This window comes from Zeugodacus cucurbitae, chromosome Y, assembly GCF_028554725.1.
Source record: "Zeugodacus cucurbitae isolate PBARC_wt_2022May chromosome Y, idZeuCucr1.2, whole genome shotgun sequence".
In the NCBI taxonomy this organism is placed as follows: Eukaryota; Metazoa; Arthropoda; class Insecta; order Diptera; family Tephritidae; genus Zeugodacus; species Zeugodacus cucurbitae.
In genome coordinates, this window is record NC_071673.1 from 1341594 (window position 1) to 1358956 (window position 17363).

Consider the following 17363-nt stretch of genomic DNA (forward strand, 5'->3'; position numbering starts at 1 on the left):
AATATGCTATTGTTCTATTTGTCAATAGATGTGATATAAGGTTCTATTTGTCGATATTTATTTAACAGGAATGTGAAGTTTATACATAAATCTAATAAACTGTATAATTAATGATTTCGATGAAATAACTTTTTTGATGTTTGTTATTTTGAGTAAGTATGTTAAATTTTGAAGAAGTTGAACTCTAAATATAAATCTGATAATACATTTGTTTTAAATATAAACCTGAGCAGATATAAAATTATTGATTTTTATAAATATGATACCTATATACAAGAAGGTTAACTTAAATATGAGAAAAATAATAATTACATAAACATAAACAATCATAAACCTGAGAAAATTTGAAATTGAAGATTTTAAGTAGATATGCTATTGTTCTATTTGGCAATGTATAATTTACAAGAATGTGTACAATGTACAATCTACACGAAAACGAAATTTAAACACAAATCTGAACAGATGGAAAGTTATTGATATTAAATAAATTTGATATATGGTTATATTTGTCGATATTTATTTTACAAGAATGTGTACTTTATATATAAATCTAAACATCAATAGATGTAAAATGTTTGATTTTATATAATTTTAATAGATGGTTCTGTTTGTCAATATTGTTTACAAGAAATACTTAATGAAATTAATAATTTTGCTATATTGTTGTATTTGTTATTGTATAATTTACAAGGAAGTGAAATTTTATATATGGTTCTACAAGAAAGTGAACAATAATCATAAATATAAATCTGAGAAACTGCATAATTAGTTGTTGTGAGTTTGTATGCTATTTGTGAATGTATAAGTTAATTGAGCTTGAGGAATTTTGAAATTGAAGATTTTAGGTAAATATGCTATTGTACTATTTCTCAATGTATAATTTACAAGAAAGTGAATCTTAAACATAATATATATACAGATGTAAAGTTATTAATTTTTGAATACATTTTATATATGTTTCTACAAGAAAGTGAACAATAATCATAAATATAAATCTGAGAAACTGCATAATTAGAAATTGTGAGTACGTATGTTATGTTGTTCTATTTGTGAATGTATAAGTTATAGTATCGAAAGTGAATAAATTGAACTTAATACATAAATCTAAGAAAATGCATAATTAATGATATTGAGCATATACAGAAATTGAGCATATGAGAAAATGTGAAATTGAAGATTTTAAGTAAATATGCTATTGTTCCATTTGGCAATGTATAATTTACAAGAAAGTGAACTTTAAACATAATATATATACAAATCTAAAGTTATTAATTTTAGAATAAATTGAATATATGTTTCTACAAGAAAGTGAACAATAATCATAAATATAAATCTGAGAAACTGCATAATTAGTTATTGTGAGTACTTATGTTATGTTGTTCTATTTGTGAGAGTATAAGTTATATAGTATCGGAAGTGAATTTACAGGAAGGTGAACTTCAAACATAAATTTGAGAAAATGTAAAATAAATGATTTTAAGTAAATATGCTATTGTTCTATTTGTCAATAGATGTGATATAAGGTTCTATTTGTCGATATTTATTTAACAGGAATGTGAAGTTTATACATACATCTGATAAACTGGATAATTAATGATTTCGATGAAATAACGTTTTTGATGTTTGTTATTTTAAGTAAATATAAATCTGATAATACATTTGCTTTAAATATAAAGCTGAGCAGATATAAAATTATTGATTTTTATAAATATGATACCTATATACAAGAAGGTTAACTTAAATATGAGAAAAATAATAATTACATAAACATAAACAATCATAAACCTGAGAAAATTTGAAATTGAAGATTTTAAGTAAATATGCTATTGTTCTATTTGGCAATGTATAATTTACAAGAATGTGTACAATGTACAATCTACACGAAAACGAAATTTAAACACAAATCTGAACAGATGGAAAGTTATTGATATTAAATAAATTTGATATATGGTTATATTTGTCGATATTTATTTTACAAGAATGTGTACTTTGTATATAAATCTAAATATATCTATAATTTATGACTTAAAGTAAATTTCCTATATTGTTTAATTTGTCAATGTATAATTTAGAAGAAAGTTAACTTTAACATAAACATCAAGAGATGTAAAATGTTTGATTTTATATAAGTTTAATAGATGGTTCTGTTTGTCAATATTAATTTTACATGAAATACTTAATGAAATTAATAGTTTCGCTATATTGTTGTATTTGTCATTGTATAATTTACAAGGAAGTGAAATTTGATATATGGTTCTACAAGAAAGTGAACAATAATCATAAATATAAATCTGAGAAACTGCATAATTAGTTGTTGTGAGTTTGTATGCTATTTGTGAATGTATAAGTTAATTGAACTTGAGGAATTGTGAAATTGAAGATTTTAGGTAAATATGCTATTGTTCTATTTCTCAATGTATAATTTACAAGAAAGTGAATCTTAAACACAATATATATACAGATGTAAAGTTATTAATTTTTGAATACATTTTATATATGGTTCTACAAGAAAGTGAACAATAATCATATATATAAATCTGAGAAACTGCATAATTAGTTATTGTGAGTATGTATGCTATATTGTTCTATTTGCGAATTTATAAGTTAATTTAATATATATATATTGTATCGAAAGTGAATTTACAGGAAGGTGAACATCAAACATAAATCTGAGGAAATGGAAATTAAAAGATTTTAAGTAAAAATGCTATTGATATATTTGTCAATGTCAATATATGTGATATAAGGTTCTATATGTCGATATTTATTAAACAGGAATGTGAACTTTATACATAAATCTGAGAAACTGGATAATTAATGATCTCAATGATGATATAACGGTTTTGATGTTAGATATTTTGAGTAAGGATGCTATATTTTGAAGAAGTTGAAATTACATTTATTACATTACTTATTACATTTATTATTTTGAGTAAATATCCTATATTTTTCTATTTGATTTTATTTTTTGACTTTATTTAATTCTAATACATGGTTCTGTTTGTCGATATTTATTTTACAAGAACGTGAACTTAATACATAAATCTAAGAAAATGCATAATTAGTGATATTGAGCATATACCGAAAGGTGAACTTCAACCATAAACCTGAGAAAATGAGAAATTGAAGATTTTAAGTAAATATGCTATTGTTCTATTTGGCAATGTATAATTTACAAGAAAGTGAACCTTAACCATAATATATATACAAATCTAAAGTTATTAATTTCAGAATAAATTGTTTATATGGTTCTACAAGAAAGTGAATAAATCTGAGAAACTGCATAATTAGTTATTGTGGGAATGTATGCTATATTGTTCTTTTTGGAAATGTATAAGTTAATTGAATATGTATATCGTATCGAAAGTGAATTTACATGAAGGTGAACTTCAAACAACAATCTGAGAAAATGTAAAATAAAAGATTTTAAGTAAATATGATGTTGCTCTATTTGTCAATGTCAATGGATTACATATAAGGTTCTATTTGTCGATATTTATTTGACAGGAATGTGAAGTTTATACATAAATCTGATAAACTGTATAATTAATGATTTCGATGAAATAACTTTTTTGATGTTTGTTATTTTGAGTAAGTATGTTATATTTTGAAGAAGTTGAACTCTAAATATAAATCTGATAATACATTTGCTTTATTATTGTATTTTAATTATTTTGAGTAAATATGCTATATATATTTGTCAATGTAAAATATACAAGAAATTGTCCTTTAAATATAAACCTGATCAGATATAAAATTATTGATTTTTATTAATATGATACTAATATACAAGAAGGTTAACTTAAATATGAGAAAAATAATAATTACATAAACATAAACAAACATAAACCTGAGAAAGTGTGAAATTGAAGATTTTAAGTAAATATGCTATTGTTCTATTTGGCAATGTATAATTTTCAAGAAAGTGAACCTTAAACATAATATATGTACAAATCTAAAGTTATTAATTTTAGAATAAGTTGAATATATGGTTCTACAAGAAAGTGAACAATAATCATATATATAAATCTGAGAAACTGCATAATTAGAAATTGTGAGTGCGTATGCTATGTTGTTCTATTTGTGAATGTATAAGTTATATAGTATCGTAAGTGAATTTACAGGAAGGTGAACTTCAAACATAAATTTGAGAAAATGTAAAATAAATGATTTTAAGTAAATATGCTATTGTTCTATTTGTCAATGTCAATAGATGTGATATAAGGTTCTATTTGTCGATATTTATTTAACAGAATGTGAACTTTATACATAAATCTGATAAACTAAAAAATTAATGATTTTGATGACAAGATTGTGAACTTAATACATAAATCTAAGAAAATGCATAATTAGTGATATTGAGCATATACAGAAAGGTGAACTTCAAACATAAACCTGAGTAAATGTGAAATTGAAGATTTTAATTAAATATGCTATTGTTGTATTTGGCAATGTATAATTTACAAGAAAGGGAACCTTAAACTTAATATATATACAAATCTAAAGTTATTAATTTTAGAATAAATTGAATATATGGTTCTAAAAGAAAGTGAACAATAATCATATATATAAATCTGAGAAACTGCATAATTAGTTATTGTGAGTGCGTATGCTATTATGTTGTTCTATTTGTGAATGTAAAAGTTATAGTATCGAAAGTGAATAAATTGAACTTAATACATAAATCTAAGAAAATGCATAATTAATGATATTGAGCATACACAGAAATTGAGCATATGAGAAAATGTGAAATTGAAGATTTTAAGTAAATATGCTATTGTTCTATTTGGCAATGTATAATTTACAAGAAAGTGAACAATAATCATATATATAAATCTGAGAAACTGCATAATTAGTTATTGTGAGTATGTATGCTGTATTGTCCTATTTGTGAATTTATAAGTTAATTGAATATATATATATTGTATCGAAAGTGAATTTACAGGAAGGTGAACATCAAACATAAATCTGAGGAAATGGAAATTAAAAGATTTTAAGTAAAAATGCTATTGATATATTTGTCAATGTCAATATATGTGATATAAGGTTCTATATGTCGATATTTATTTAACAGGAATGTGAACTTTATACATAAATCTGATAAACTGTATAATTAATGATTTCGATGACATAACGGTTTTGCTGTTAGATATTTTGAGTAAAGATGCTATATTTTGAAGAAGTTGAAATTACATTTATTACATTACTTATTACATTTATTATATTATTTTAATTATTTTGAGTAAATATGCTATATTTTTTTATTTGATTTTATTTTTTGACTTTATTTAATTCTAATACATGGTTCTGTTTGTCGATATTTATTTTACAAGAACGTGAACTTAATACATAAATCTAAGAAAATGCATAATTAGTGATATTGAGCATATACAGAAAGGTGAACTTCAAACATAAACCTGAGAAAATGTGAAATTGAAGATTTTAAGTAAATATGCTATTGTTCTATTTGGCAATGTATAATTTACAAGAAAGTGAACCTTAACCATAATATATATACAAATCTAAAGTTATAAATTTTAGAATAAATTGTATATATGGTTCTACAAGAAAGTGAATAAATCTGAGAAACTGCATAATTAGTTATTGTGGGAATGTATGCTATATTGTTCTTTTTGCAAATGTATAAGTTAATTGAATATGTATATCGTATCGAAAGGAATTTACATGAAGGTGAACTTCAAACAACAATCTGAGAAAATGTAAAATAAAAGATTTTAAGTAAATATGATGTTGCTCTATTTGTCAATGTCAATTGATTATATATAAGGTTCTATTTGTCGATATTTATTTAACAGGAATGTTAAGTTTATACATAAATCTGATAAACTGTATAATTATTGATTTCGATGAAATAACGTTTTTGATGTTTGTTATTTTAAGTAAGTATGCTATATTTTGTAGAAGTTGAACTCTAAATATAAATCTGATAATACATTTGCTTTATTATTGTATTTTAATTATTTTGAGTAAATATGCTATATTTTTATATTTGTCAATGTAAAATATACAAGAAAGTGTCCTTTAAATATAAACCTGAGCAGATATAAAATTATTGATTTTTATAAATATGATACCTATATACAAGAAGGTTAACTTAAATATGAGAAAAATAATAATTACATAAACATAAACAATCATAAACCTGAGAAAATTTGAAATTGAAGATTTTAAGTAAATATGTATTGTTCTATTTGGCAATGTATAATTTACAAGAAAGTGAACCTTAAACATATTATATGTACAAATCTAAAGTTATTAATTTTAGAATAAGTTGAATATATGGTTCTACAAGAAAGTGAACAATAATCATATATATAAATCTGAGAAACTGCATAATTAGAAATTGTGAGTACGTATGCTATGTTGTTCTATTTGTGAATGTATAAGTTAATTGAATATATATACATTGTATCGAAAGTGAATTTACAGGAAGGTGAACATCAAACATAAATCTGAGGAAATGGAAATTAAAAGATTTTAAGTAAAAATGCTATTGATATATTTGTCAATGTCAATATATGTGATATAAGGTTCTATATGTCGATATTTATTTAACAGGAATGTGAACTTTATACATAAATCTGAGAAACTGGATAATTAATGATTTCGATGACATAACGGTTTTGCTGTTAGATATTTTGAGTAAGGATGCTATATTTTGAAGAAGTTGAAATTACATTTATTACATTACTTATTACATTTATTATTTTATTTTAATTATTTTGAGTAAATATGCTATATTTTTCTATTTGATTTTATTTTTTGACTTTATTTAATTCTAATACATGGTTCTGTTTGTCGATATTTATTTTACAAGAACGTGAACTTAATACATAAATCTAAGAAAATGCATAATTAGTGATATTGAGCATATACAGAAAGGTGAACTTCAAACATAAACCTGAGAAAATGTGAAATTGAAGATTTTAACAAATATGCTATTGTTCTATTTGGCAATGTATAATTTACAAGAAAGTGAACCTTAACCATAATATATATACAAATCTAAAGTTATAAATTTTAGAATAAATTGTATATATGGTTCTAAAAAGTGAATAAATTCTAAGAAAGTGAATAAATCTGAGAAACTGCATAATTAGTTATTGTGGTAATGTATGCTATATTGTTCTTTTTGCAAATGTATAAGTTAATTGAATATGTATATCGTATCGAAAGTGAATTTACATGAAGGTGAACTTCAAAAAACAATCTGAGAAAATGTAAAATAAAAGATTTTAAGTAAATATGATGTTGCTCTATTTGTCAATGTCAATGGATTATATATAAGGTTCTATTTGTCGATATTTATTTAACAGGAATGTTAAGTTTATACATAAATCTGATAAACTGTATAATTATTGATTTCGATGAAATAACTTTTTTGATGTTTGTTATTTTGAGTAAGTATGTTATATTTTGAAGAAGTTGAACTCTAAATATAAATCTGATAATACATTTGCTTTATTATTGTATTTTAATTATTTTGAGTAAATATGCTATATTTTTATATTTGTCAATGTAAAATATACAAGAAAGTGTCCTTTAAATATAAACCTGAGCAGATATAAAATTATTGATTTTTATAAATATGATACTAATACACAAGAAGGTTAACTTAAATATGAGAAAAATAATAATTACATAAACATAAACAATCATAAACCTGAGAAAATTTGAAATTGAAGATTTAAGGTAAATATGCTATTGTTCTATTTGGCAATGTATAATTTACAAGAATGTGTACAATGTACAATCTACACGAAAACGAAATTTAAACACAAATCTGAACAGATGGAAAGTTATTGATATTAAATAAATTTGATATATGGTTATATTTGTCGATATTTATTTTACAAGAATGTGTACTTTGTATATAAATCTAAGTATATCTATAATTTATGACTTAAAGTAAATTTCCTATATTGTTTAATTTGTCAATGTATAATTTATAAGAAAGTTAACTTTAACATAAACATCAAGAGATGTAAAATGTTTGATTTTATATAATTTTAATAGATGGTTCTGTTTGTCAATATTAATTTTACAAGAAATACTTAATGAAATTAATAGTTTCGCTATATTGTTGTATTTGTCATTGTATAATTTACAAGGAAGTGAAATTTTATATATGGTTCTACAAGAAAGTGAACAATAATCATAAATATAAATCTGAAAAACTGCATAATTAGTTGTTGTGAGTTTTTATGCTTTCGGAAAAGCCAAAAAAACAGCTGGTATGATGAGGATTGTCGTCTCGCAGTGGAGAGAAAACAGACTGCCTACCTCGCAATGTTGCGATCGACCGCAACACGAGCGGGATGGGAAAGATACCGAGAGCTGAAGAGGGAAGCGAGACGCATCTGCAGACGTAAAAAGAAAGAGGCCGAAATGCGTCAGCATGAAAAGCTTGACATGGGTAATGCTCGAAAATTTTATGAAAAGATGAGGCGATTAACAGAAGGTTTCAAGACCGGAGCATTATCATGTAGGGACCGAGAAGGTAATCTGGTAACGGATGTCCAGAGCACACTGAGATTATGTAGGGAACACTTCTCCGACCTGCTCAATGGCAGTGAAAGTACAACACCAGGAGATGGCGAACCCGATTCCCCAATCGATGACGATGGAATAGATGTTCCATTACCCGACCATGAAGAAATTCGAATAGCAATTACCCGCTTGAAGAACAACAAATCAGCGGGGGCCGATAGATTACCGGCAGAACTATTCAAATACGGCGGCGAAGAACTGATAAGGTGCATGCATCAGCTTCTTTGCAGAATATGGTCGGAAGAAAGCATGCCTGACGATTGGAATCTCAGTGTGCTCTGGCCAATCCATAAAAAGGGAGATCCCACAATCTGCGCCAATTACCGTGGGGTCAGCCTTCTAAATATCGCATACAAGGTTCTATCGCGCGTACTGTGTGAAAGACTAAAGCCCACCATCAACAAACTGATTGGACCTTATCAGTGTGGCTTTAGACCTGGAAAATCGACAACTGACCAGATATTCACAATGCGCCAAATCTTGGAAAAGACCCGAGAAAAGAGGATCGACACACACCACCTTTTTGTCGACTTTAAAGCTGCTTTCGACAGCACGAAAAGGAGCTGCCTTTATGCCGCGATGTCTGAATTTGGTATCCCCGCAAAACTAATACGGCTGTGTAAGTTGACGTTGAGCAACACCAAAAGCTCCGTCAGGATCGGGAAGGACCTCTCCGAGCCGTTCGATACCAAACGAGGTTTCAGACAAGGTGACTCGCTATCGTGCGACTTCTTTAACTTGATGCTGGAGAAAATTATAAGAGCTGCAGAGCTAAATAGAGAAGGTACAATCTTCTACAAGAGTGTACAGCTCTTGCCGTACGCCGATGATATTGATATCATCGGAAACAACACCCGCGCCGTTAGTTCTGCTTTTTCCCGCCTGGATAAGGAAGCGAAGCGAATGGGTCTGGTGGTGAACGAGGACAAGACGAAATATCTCCTGTCATCAAACAAACAGTCAGCGCATTCGCGTCTTGGCTCCCACGTCACTGTTGACAGTCATAACTTTGAAGTTGTAGATAATTTCGTATACCTAGGAACCAACATTAACACCGATAATAATGTCAGCCTTGAAATCCAACGCAGAATCACTCTTGCCAACAGGTGCTACTATGGACTGAGTAGGCAATTGAAAAGTAAAGTCCTCTCTCGACGAACAAAAACTAAACTCTACAAGTCCCTCATCATTCCCGTCCTACTTTATGGTGCAGAAGCGTGGACGGTGTCAACATCCGATGAGACGGCACTAGGAGTTTTCGAGAGAAAGGTTTTGCGGAAGATTTACGGTCCCTTAAACATTGGCAACGGCGAATACCGCAGAAGATGGAATGATGAGCTGTATGTGTTGTTCGACGACATAGACATAGTCCAGCGAATAAAAAGACAGCGGCTACGCTGGCTGGGTCATGTTGTTCGAATGGATGAAAGTGCCCCAGCTCTGAAAGTTTTCGATGCAGTACCCGCTGGTGGAAGCCGAGGAAGAGGGAGACCTCCACTCCGGTGGAAGGACCAGGTGGAGAAGGACCTGTCTTCACTTGGTATTACCAATTGGCGCCAAACCGCCAAAAGGAGAGATGCGTGGCGCACTGTTGTGGACTCGGCTATAACCGCGTAAGCGGTTTCTACGCCAGTTAAGAAGAAGAAGAGTTTTTATGCTATTTGTGAATGTATAAGTTAATTGAACTTGAGGAATTGTGAAATTGAAGATTTTAGGTAAATATGCTATTGTTCTATTTCTCAATGTATAATTTACAAGAAAGTGAATCTTAAACACAATATATATACAGATGTAAAGTTATTAATTTTTGAATACATTTTATATATGGTTCTACAAGAAAGTGAACAATAATCATATATATAAATCTGAGAAACTGCATAATTAGTTATTGTGAGTATGTATGCTATATTGTTCTATTTGTGAATTTATAAGTTAATTGAATATATATATATTGTATCGAAAGTGAATTTACAGGAAGGTGAACATCAAACATAAATCTGAGGAAATGGAAATTAAAAGATTTTAAGTAAAAATGGTATTGATATATTTGTCAATGTCAATATATGTGATATAAGGTTCTATATGTCGATATTTATTTAACAGGAATGTGAACTTTATACATAAATCTGAGAAACTGGATAATTAATGATTTCGATGACATAACGGTTTTGATGTTAGATATTTTGAGTAAGGATGCTATATTTTGAAGAAGTTGAAATTACATTTATTACATTACTTATTACATTTATTATTTTATTTTAATTATTTTGAGTAAATATGCTATATTTTTCTATTTGATTTTATTTTTTGACTTTATTTAATTCTAATACATGGTTCTGTTTGTCGATATTTATTTTACAAGAACGTGAACTTAATACATAAATCTAAGAAAATGCATAATTAGTGATATTGAGCATATACAGAAAGGTGAACTTCAAACATAAACCTGAGAAAATGTGAAATTGAAGATTTTAAGTAAATATGCTATTGTTCTATTTGGCAATGTATAATTTACAAGAAAGTGAACCTTAACCATAATATATATACAAATCTAAAGTTATTAATTTTAGAATAAATTGTATATATGGTTCTACAAGAAAGTGAATAAATCTGAGAAACTGCATAATTAGTTATTGTGGGAATGTATGCTATATTGTTCTTTTTGCAAATGTATAAGTTAATTGAATATGTATATCGTATCGAAAGTGAATTTACATGAAGGTGAACTTCAAACAACAATCTGAGAAAATGTAAAATAAAAGATTTTAAGTAAATATGATGTTGCTCTATTTGTCAATGTCAATGGATTATATATAAGGTTCTATTTGCCGATATTTATTTAACAGGAATGCGAAGTTTATACATAAATCTGATAAACTGTATAATTATTGATTTCGATTAAATAACTTTTTTGATGTTTGTTATTTTGAGTAAGTATGTTATATTTTGAAGAAGTTGAACTCTAAATATAAATCTGATAATACATTTGCTTTATTATTGTATTTTAATTATTTTGAGTAAATATGCTATATTTTTATATTTGTCAATGTAAAATATACAAGAAAGTGTCCTTTAAATATAAACCTGAGCAGATATAAAATTATTGATTTTTATAAATATGATACTAATATACAAGAAGGTTAACTTAAATATGAGAAAAATAATAATTACATAAACATAAACAAACATAAACCTGAGAAAATGTGAAATTGAAGATTTTAAGTAAATATGCTATTGTTCTATTTGGCAATGTATAATTTACAAGAAAGTGAACCTTAAACATAATATATATACAAATCTAAAGTTATTAATTTTAGAATAAGTTGAATATATGGTTCTACAAGAAAGTGAACAATAATCATAAATATAAATCTGAGAAACTGCATAATTAGAAATTGTGAGTACGTATGTTATGTTGTTCTATTTGTGAATGTATAGGTTATAGTATCGAAAGTGAATAAACTGAACTTAATACATAAATCTAAGAAAATGCATAATTAATGATATTAAGCATATACAGAAATTGAGCATATGAGAAAATGTGAAATTGAAGATTTTAAGTAAATATGCTATTGTTCCATTTGGCAATGTATAATTTACAAGAAAGTGAACCTTAAACATAATATATATACAAATCTAAAATTATTAATTTTAGAATAAATTGAATATATGTTTCTACAAGAAAGTGAACAATAATCATAAATATAAATCTTAGAAACTGCATAATTAGTTATTGTGAGTACTTATGTTATGTTGTTCTATTTGTGAGAGTATAAGTTATATAGTATCGGAAGTGAATTTACAGGAAGGTGAACTTCAAACATAAATTTGAGAAAATGTAAAATAAATGGTTTTAAGTAAATATGCTATTGTTCTATTTGTCAATAGATGTGATATAAGGTTCTATTTGTCGATATTTATTTAACAGGAATGTGAAGTTATACATAAATCTGATAAACTGTATAATTATTGATTTCGATTAAATAACTTTTTTGATGTTTGTTATTTTGAGTAAGTATGTTATATTTTGAAGAAGTTGAACTCTAAATATAAATCTGATAATACATTTGCTTTATTATTGTATTTTAATTATTTTGAGTAAATATGCTATATTTTTATATTTGTCAATGTAAAATATACAAGAAAGTGTCCTTTAAATATAAACCTGAGCAGATATAAAATTATTGATTTTTATAAATATGATACTAATATACAAGAAGGTTAACTTAAATATGAGAAAAATAATAATTACATAAACATAAACAAACATAAACCTGAGAAAATGTGAAATTGAAGATTTTAAGTAAATATGCTATTGTTCTATTTGGCAATGTATAGTTTACAAGAAAGTGAATCTTAAACATAATATATATACAAATCTAAAGTTATTAATTTTAGAATAAATTGAATATACGTTTCTACAAGAAAGTGAACAATAATCACAAATATAAATCTGAGAAACTGCATAATTAGTTATTGTGAGTACGTATGCTATGCTGTTCTATTTGTGAATGTATAAGTTAATTGAACTTGAGGAATTGTGAAATTGAAGATTTTAGGTAAATATGCTATTGTTCTATTTCTCAATGTATAATTTACAAGAAAGTGAATCTTAAACACAATATATATACAGATGTAAAGTTATTCATTTTTGAATACATTTTATATATGGTTCTACAAGAAAGTGAACAATAATCATATATATAAATCTGAGAAACTGCATAATTAATTATTGTGAGTATGTATGCTATATTGTTCTATTTGTGAATTTATAAGTTAATTGAATATATATATATTGTATCGAAAGTGAATTTACAGGAAGGTGAACATCAAACATAAATCTGAGGAAATGGAAATTAAAAGATTTTAAGTAAAAATGGTATTGATATATTTGTCAATGTCAATATATGTGATATAAGGTTCTATATGTCGATATTTATTTAACAGGAATGTGAACTTTATACATAAATCTGAGAAACTGGATAATTAAGATATTGAGCATATACAGAAAGGTGAACTTCAAACATAAACCTGAGAAAATGGGAAATTGAAGATTTTAAATAAATATGCTATTGTTCTATTTGGCAATGTATAATTTACAAGAAAGTGAACCTTAACCATAATATATATACAAATCTAAAGTTATTAATTTTAGAATAAATTGTATATATGGTTCTACAAGAAAGTGAATAAATCTGAGAAACTGCATAATTAGTTATTGTGGGAATGTATGCTATATTGTTCTTTTTGCAAATGTATAAGTTAATTGAATATGTATATCGTATCGAAAGTGAATTTACATGAAGGTGAACTTCAAACAACAATCTGAGAAAATGTAAAATAAAAGATTTTAAGTAAATATGATGTTGCTCTATTTGTCAATGTCAATGGATTATATATAAGGTTCTATTTGTCGATATTTATTTAACAGGAATGTGAAGTTTATACATAAATCTGATAAACTGTATAATTATTGATTTCGATTAAATAACTTTTTTGATGTTTGTTATTTTGAGTAAGTATGTTATATTTTGAAGAAGTTGAACTCTAAATATAAATCTGATAATACATTTGCTTTATTATTGTATTTTAATTATTTTGAGTAAATATGCTATATTTTTATATTTGTCAATGTAAAATATACAAGAAAGTGTCCTTTAAATATAAACCTGAGCAGATATAAAATTATTGATTTTTATAAATATGATACCTATATACAAGAAGGTTAACTTAAATATGAGAAAAATAATAATTACATAAACATAAACAATCATAAACCTGAGAAAATTTGAAATTGAAGATTTTAAGTAAATATGCTATTGTTCTATTAGGCAATGTATAATTTACAAGAATGTGTACAATGTACAATCTACACGAAAACGAAATTTAAACACAAATCTGAACAGATGGAAAGTTATTGATATTAAATAAATTTGATATATGGTTATATTTGCCGATATTTATTTTACAAGAATGTGTACTTTGTATATAAATCTAAGTATATCTATAACTTATGACTTAAAGTAAATTTCCTATATTGTTTAATTTGTCAATGTATAATTTAGAAGAAAGTTAACTTTAACATAAACATCAAGAGATGTAAAATGTTTGATTTTATATAATTTTAATAGATGGTTCTGTTTGTCAATATTAATTTTACAAGAAATACTTAATGAAATTAATAGTTTCGCTATATTGTTGTATTTGTCATTGTATAATTTACAAGGAAGTGAAATTTTATATATGGTTCTACAAGAAAGTGAATAATAATCATAAATATAAATCTGAGAAACTGCATAATTAGTTGTTGTGAGTTTGTATGCTATTTGTGAATGTATAAGTTAATTGAACTTGAGGAATTGTGAAACTGAAGATTTTAGGTAAATATGCTATTGTTCTATTTCTCAATGTATAATTTACAAGAAAGTGAATCTTAAACACAATATATATACAGATGTAAAGTTATTAATTTTTGAATACTTTTTATATATGGTTCTACAAGAAAGTGAACAATAATCATATATATAAATCTGAGAAACTGCATAATTAGTTATTGTGAGTATGTATGCTATATTGTTCTATTTGTGAATTTATAAGTTAATTGAATATATATATATTGTCGAAAGTGAATTTACAGGAAGGTGAACATCGAACATAAATCTGAGGAAAGAAAAAGATTTTAAGAAAAAATGCTATTGATATATTTGTCAATGTCAATATATGTGATATAAGGTTCTATATGTCGATATTTATTTAACAGGAATGTGAACTTTATACATAAATCTGAGAAACTGGATAATTAATGATTTCGATGACATAACGGTTTTGATGTTAGATATTTTGAGTAAGGATGCTATATTTTGAAGAAGTTGAAATTACATTTATAACATTACTTATTACATTTATTATTTTATTTTAATTATTTTGAGTAAATATGCTATATTTTTCTATTTGATTTTATTTTTTGACTTTATTTAATTCTAATACATGGTTCTGTTTGTCGATATTTATTTTACAAGAACGTGAACTTAATACATAAATCTAAGAAAATGCATAATTAGTGATATTGAGCATATACAGAAAGGTGAACTTCAAACATAAACCTGAGAAAATGTGAAATTGAAGATTTTAAGTAAATATGCTATTGTTCTATTTGGCAATGTATAATTTACAAGAAAGTGAACCTTAACCATAATATATATACAAATCTAAAGTTATTAATTTTAGAATAAATTGTATATATGGTTCTACAAGAAAGTGAATAAATCTGAGAAACTGCATAATTAGTTATTGTGGGAATGTATGCTATATTGTTCTTTTTGCAAATGTATAAGTTAATTGAATATGTATATCGTATCGAAAGTGAATTTACATGAAGGTGAACTTCAAACAACAATCTGAGAAAATGTAAAATAAAAGATTTTAAGTAAATATGATGTTGCTCTATTTGTCAATGTCAATGGATTATATAACGGGTGATTTTTTTGAGGTTAGGATTTTCATGCATTAGTATTTGACAGATCACGTGGGATTTCAGACATGGTGTCAAAGAGAAAGATGCTCAGTATGCTTTGACATTTCATCATGAATAGACTTACTAACGAGCAACGCTTGCAAATCATTGAATTTTATTACCAAAATCAGTGTTCGGTTCGAAATGTGAAATCCGCTTTTTTATCGACAAATTTTGTTCAGCGATGAGGCTCATTTCTGGTTGAATGGCTACGTAAATAAGCAAAATTGCCGCATTTGGGGTGAAGAGCAACCAGAAGCCGTTCAAGAACTGCCCATGCATCCCGAAAAATGCACTGTTTGGTGTGGTTTGTACGCTGGTGGAATCATTGGACCGTATTTTTTCAAAGATGCTGTTGGACGCAACGTTACGGTGAATGGCGATCGCTATCGTTCGATGCTAACAAACTTTTTGTTGCCAAAAATGGAAGAACTGAACTTGGTTGACATGTGGTTTCAACAAGATGGCGCTACATGCCACACAGCTCGCGATTCTATGGCCATTTTGAGGGAAAACTTCGGAGAACAATTCATCTCAAGAAATGGACCCGTAAGTTGGCCACCAAGATCATGCGATTTAACGCCTTTAGACTATTTTTTGTGGGGCTACGTCAAGTCTAAAGTCTACAGAAATAAGCCAGCAACTATTCCAGCTTTGGAAGACAACATTTCCGAAGAAATTCGGGCTATTCCGGCCGAAATGCTCGAAAAAGTTGCCCAAAATTGGACTTTCCGAATGGACCACCTAAGACGCAGCCGCGGTCAACATTTAAATGAAATTATCTTCAAAAAGTAAATGTCATGAACCAATCTAACGTTTCAAATAAAGAACCGATGAGATTTTGCAAATTTTATGCGTTTTTTTTTAAAAAAGCATAAAGCATTTTTTTATCAAGCTCTTAAAAAATCACCCTTTATAAGGTTCTATTTGTCGATATTTATTTAACAGGAATGTGAAGTTTATACATAAATCTGATAAACTCTATAATTATTGATTTCGATGAAATAACTTTTTTGATGTTTGTTATTTTGAGTAAGTATGTTATATTTTGAAGAAGTTGAACTCTAAATATAAATCTGATAATACATTTGCTTTATTATTGTATTTTAATTATTTTGAGTAAATATGCTATATTTTTATATTTGTCAATGTAAAATATACAAGAAAGTGCTCTTTAAATATAAACCTGAGCAGATATAAAATTATTGATTTTTATAAATATGATACCTATATACAAGAAGGTTAACTTAAATATGAGAAAAATAATAATTACATAAAC